At 53.4% G+C, this 5,988-nt stretch overlaps 1 pseudogene; it reads right to left on the reverse strand.

The window, feature by feature from the left end:
- Positions 1 to 2,704: 2,704 nt before the first annotated feature.
- LOC147992123 (photosystem II reaction center W protein, chloroplastic pseudogene) lies at positions 2,705 to 3,055 on the reverse strand (annotated as a pseudogene).
- Positions 3,056 to 5,988: the final 2,933 nt, after the last annotated feature.

Genomic DNA, 5,988 nt, shown 5'->3' on the forward strand with positions numbered 1-5,988 from the left:
CTACTGTGCCGGCAACCCATTGCAACACTAGTATTGTGGTAGAGCAACTGTCCTGGAAAGAGTCTGCTATCTCATTGATCCGAATACGGGCCAGTGGGACGAAGGACTAGTGAGGGATACGTTCTGGCCTGATGATGTCAAACACATCCTCCAGATCCCGTTGAGAGAGGGGGCGCAAGACTTCATTGCATGGCACTATGACAGTAAAGGCATCCATTCAGTTAAATCGGCATATAAATTGTTTGGCCAACTAGAGAAGACAAGGATGAACGGAGGCATGGGTGATAGCAACACAAACCCTGGTGTACTTGATAGAGTTGATGATGACTCCTGGAAACGGATATGGAAACTCCCTTGCCCAAAAACTATACAGATGTTCACTTGGCGCGTCAAGCATGATTCTCTTGCTCTCAGGATGAATGTGGCTCGCCGAGGAATCCCTATTGCTGACACAAAGTGCCTGTTTTGTGGCAAAGCAGATGAAGACGGGGCTCACTTATTCATTAAGTGCAAAGTGGTTAAGGGTGGATGGAGAGAGCTTGCCATGGAGGGGGAGCGTCTTGCTGTTGAGCGTATAACGGGTGTGCATGCAACCATGGACTTCCTTTGGGGGTTGGATGTAAAAAAGCGTCTCTTGGTGCTCACCTTTTGGTGGTTATGGTGGACCAACAGGAACAAACTACGTGAAGGGAACCTGCCTGCTGCAGCTGACGAGCTGGCTAGGAGGGCTCATTGCAGTGTTACTGATTTCATGCACATCTTTGTGGCCACTACACCGAAGCCGTCCCCCGATAAATGGCGACCCCCAGTCAATGATGAGTACAAGATTAATGTCGATGGCTCTTTCACTCCGGGGCATGCAGAATCATGCTGGCTGGGGGGTTGCGGTGCGCTCTTTTGAAGGCCAATTGCTATGTGCCAGGGCGGGGTGTCAGGACTATGTGTATGATGCTTTTGCGGCTGAAACCTTTGCCATGTCTCATGCTATCACCACTGCAGCTGAGCTGGGCATGGTCAGAGTGGAGTTTGAAACCGACTCGCAACTTCTAGCTGAAGCTCTCGATCTGGGAAAGGTGGACTCCTCGGCGTACGCAGCGGTGATTGAGGACATGAAATATCAACTCAAACTTTACTTTTCTAAATTCTCGATCTCTGTCTGTAGAAGGAGTGCTAATTCAGTAGCCCATGAGTTAGCAAATCTTGGGCGTGTTTGTGTCCCTAACCACTGTATGCAGTGGGAGTCAGATGTACCCGCCCACGTGGGCGCTTGTGTCTTGGGTGATATGCCCAGCCACCGTTGAGTAATAAAGCTTTGGTGCTTTCAAAAAAAAAAACTGTCCTGGTAAGCTAAGTTGTTTTCATTTTCTGAAAACAGTACATAAGCAGAGACTCGTATGTAAAGACGCAGAAGCCCCCACTGAAAGACGCAGACACTTTTGATGGACAAGCGTGGTGCCAAAATTAGGGTTGGATCCTTTGTGGTCGGTGGATACGAACACCCTCCTTACCATCTAATCAATTGGTTCTTGATAAGCTCATCTGTTTGGAATGAGGGTACATATGCATTTCTGAGACATTTATACAGGTCGTAGTCCTCGAAACAGCTATAAAATTGTATAACTGGACAACACATATCATCAATGGTTTTGTATGGTTTCTAGTAGGATAAGGTGCATAAAAAATTGTCTACGAATAATAGGAGTTGCTCAAATAAACCAAACATTACTCATGACTGACAGGTGGTATTAATTGTTTCAAACTGAACATGGCCCTTGATTCACGAACGATTCAAACTAACAATCAGTGTTATCCGCGCTATAATACAACATATTCTTACAGGTTTATCCACTGAAAGGACTACAGGTTTATGAGATAGCATCATGATTGAAGACGAACATAGTTACTTAGGCAACTGAAGATTCAAGACACTTTGGATCGTGTTTAAAGAAGTAGAGGTCAGGTCACCAGTGGTGAACAGAAGCAGTCATGGGATTCTGTAGTTACAGAGGATGGCATGCTGAGACAATGCAGTGGCAGCAACTATAAAACACCAGGGCATGAAGGGTCTAGCAAAAAAGAAGAAAAAGGAAGACCAAGGTTCAGACATGCTCGGTTTCACCTGACGAACCAGATGTACCTTGTGGCGACCCAAGTTGCCATTGAACATAGTTACTTAGGCAACTGAAGATTCAAGACACTTTGGATCGTGTTTAAAGAAGTAGAGGTCAGGTCACCAGTGGTGAACAGAAGCAGTCATGGGATTCTGTAGTTACAGAGGATGGCATGCTGAGACAATGCAGTGGCAGCAACTATAAAACACCAGGGCATGAAGGGTCTAGCAAAAAAGAAGAAAAAGGAAGACCAAGGTTCAGACATGCTCGGTTTCACCTGACGAACCAGATGTACCTTGTGGCGACCCAAGTTGCCATTGAGCGTTTCATCACTACCATGGTCTCTTTTTCGGTGTGGGGTGAGAGAGGCTCGAACTCTCGACCTCAGGATCACTCACGTTTTCAGCTATGAGACCTACGCGATAGCCAACTGCGCCACCACCCCACTTGTTGTGTTGGAAGCGAAACAAACGACCTTGTCAGGGACGACAGCACCGTACAAATCATGGAGTAAATTCAAGGGATGTTTATGTCTTGCCAATTCCCGTTCAGTTAAGCTCCTTAAACAGCAGAGAAGAAGATGGTGGTGGTGTTCAGAGCGTGCTGCCGGACTGGTCGCCGTCGTCGAGGATGTAGGAGTAGACGCTGTGGAAGGACAGGACGAGGCCGACGGCGCCCAGCAGGATCCACCCCAGCAGGCTGTCGCCCAGCCAGGTGCGCTCAGCCGACATCCGCTCGTCCACCTCCAGCAGTGCCGGGGCCGCAACGAGCAGCCGCGCGCCCTTGGCTACCGCCGGAGCCACAGCCGAGGACGCCGCCTTCTTGTGGTCCTTGGAGGAGCTGCACCTCAGCCTCGCGGCCCTGGCCACTCTCAGCTGAGGCAGCCCTGCAGCCGGCGACGGCCTGGCGGCGAAGCCGACGGTGGTGGCGCTGATCGTTGCCATTGCTGCTGATATATGTAATATGTGTGCCTTCTCTTGATAGGAGCGGCAATTACTTGAGGGGAAGAGGTGCCTGTTAGACTGTATATACGTAGTCTTGTATAGACATTGTATTGTACCTCTTAATACATCTATATAATGAGATAGCTACACCCTGTTTTAGGGTGTCGACCCAATTTCCCAAACCCTATGTTTTACATGGTATCAGTTTAGGTTACGATGTCTTCCGCTGCACCACCTCCCGCCGCCACTGCGCCGATCTCGACCGCCGTCGCCGCGCCGGCCCTCGCCCCGATATCGCCCTTCATGGCCTCCCGCCCCCTCGCGACGACGTACGGTGCTGTGCCGCCGCCGCCCACTTCCCCGCAGGCTTCGGAATCTCCGGACGCTCCAATCGTCCCGACCGAGCCCGCGGCGCTGCCGGCCCCTGGCGGCCCTCCTCCACCGAGTCCGCACCCGTGGTGCGGTGCTCCCGCGCCATCCTATGGTGCGCCCCCGCCGCCGTCATCCTTCTGGCCGGGGTCGGCCTATGCTGCGCCGCCGCCGCAACCCTACACGGCGGTGCCGCATCCGCCGCCACCGCACCACTACTACCAGGCGCCGCCGCCGTCCTATGGGGGCGCGGCCTCCTCGCCGTACGGTGCCCCTGCAGCGCCCGGCCAAGGTGCTTCGGCTGCTGCGGGTGCTGGCCCCTACGCCGTGCCGGGCACCTACGGTCCTCCTACAGCGCCCGGGCACGGCGCTTTGGCTGCCGCCTCTGCCGGGTCCTACTCCTCCCCTGGCGCCTATGCGATGGTCCCTCGTCCAGAGATGGCCCTGTCCATGGATCCCTATGCCCCACTGGCGCAGGCGTACACTGCTCAAACCGCGGCGCCGCCGCCATTTTATTTCTCGCACCTGCTGCTAGTGAAGCTCGCGCCGGACAACTACCTGTCATGGCGTGCTTAGGTCTTGCCTCTACTCCGTAGCCGCTACTTGGAGGGCTACGTCGACGGATCCATCCCGTGTCCACCCTCTCACCATCCGGCATATCACACGTGGGTGGCGCAGGATCAGGCTATTCTCTCCGCTATCCAGTCTTCGCTCACGCCGAGTGTTTCATCGATGGTCATCTTCACCGCTACGTCCAGGGAGGCGTGGGCAGCCCTCCACACTAGTTTCGCCTCTCAGTCTCAGGCGCGTGCGCACTCTATACGCACCGAGCTGGGTGAGACCAAGCTTGGCGATCTCAGCATCACGGAGTACTTCAACAAGATGACGAGCCTCGCCGACACCTTGGCCTCTGTTGGTCGGCCGCTTCAGGACGAGGACTTCACCACTTTTGTGCTTAACGAGCTTGATGATGATTATGACAATCTCATTGAGAACGTCCATGGTCGAGAGGATACGCTCCCGTGTCGTGAGCTCTATGCGCGCCTCCTTGGGCGTGAGCAGCGCATCAAGGCGCACCGTGTTTCCCCCAGCTTCGCCTCCGCCAACGCCGCCACACGCGGCAAACCTCAAAAGCCGGCCGCATCAGGTGGCAAACCACCGGCTTCCTCGTCGCAGGCCTCGCGGGGCAACGCGCCGACCATCACTGAAGGGAGTCGCCTAGTTGCTTGTTGTTCTAGTTGCGGTGCTCCTCATGCTTGTTAGCTTTGTGGCATCGATCGTCACCTCGCCTCTCGCTGCCACAGACGCTACAAGCAAGACTTCCTTGACCTTGGTAACAATGGAAAAGGGAATGATAAGCAGGTTGCAGCTGCTGTGACGGGGCATGAGCACGGGCGCACCCAGTCCTACTCTCTTGATCCGACGTGGTATATGGATACAGGAGCGACGAATCATCTCACCAACGAGATGGGCAGGCTCTCCACTCAGGAACCATATCGTGGACATGATCAGGTGCACACCGCCAACGGAGCAGGTATGCGCATCTCCCATGTTGGTCAGGCATCACTTCTTGCACACAATTTTCGCAAACTACATCTTTCCAATGTCCTTCGAGTTCCCTCTGCTACGCGTAGTTTGTTGTCTATTCCTCAACTTACTCATGATAACAATGTCCTTGCTGAGTTTCACCCTTTTCGTTTCTTTAGCAAGGATCGGGACACGAGGGCCGTTCTGCTTAGTGGTCGTCTTCGCCATGGCTTATATGCACTTGACGCACCACCTGCATCTCCTAAGTCGTCTTCTCCTCAGGTGTTCAGTGGTGTTCGTGTGTCGCCTACGCACTGGCATGCGCGCCTTGGTCACCCTGCTGCTCCTATAGTTAGTCATGTGCTGCATCGCCATGAACTACCAGTTGTATCCAATAAAAGTGCTGAAACTATCTGTGATGCCTGTCAGCAGGGCAAGAGTCACCAACTACCTTTTTCAGAGTCTAGTCGTGTTGTGAAACTGTTGAGGAACGTAGTAATTTCAAAAAAATTCCTACGCATACGCAAGATCATGGTGATGCATGGCAACGAGAGGGGAGAGTATGATCTACGTACCCTTGTAGATCACACGCGGAAGCGTTATATCAACGCGGTTGATGTAGTCGTACGTCTTCACGTCCGACCGATCCAAGTACCGAAAGCACGGCACCTCCGAGTTCTGCACACGTTCGGCTCGGTGACGTCCTCGCCTTCTCGATCCAGCAAGAGGGGCGAAGTAGTAGATGAGTTCCGGCAGCACAACGGCGTGGTGACGGTGTTGGTGAAGAACAATCTCCGCAGGGCTTCGCCTAAGCACTACGAAAACTATGACAGAGGATAAACTAGAGGAGACGGGGTTGCCGGCACACGGCTTGGTGTTTCTTGATGTGTCCTTTGTGCTAGCCCTGCCCCTCTATTTATATGTTGAGCCCTGGGGTCGAAACTTGGAGTAAAAGCCTCCACAAAGTCGGTTTCACCCGAAAGGCAAGAGTCCTTCTCGGACTCCAGGGCCAGACGCCAGGGTTCCCGGCGTCTGGC

This window comes from Triticum urartu, chromosome 1A (assembly GCF_056163025.1).
Source record: "Triticum urartu cultivar PI428250 chromosome 1A, HENAU_Tu73, whole genome shotgun sequence".
NCBI classification, from domain to species: Eukaryota; Viridiplantae; Streptophyta; class Magnoliopsida; order Poales; family Poaceae; genus Triticum; species Triticum urartu.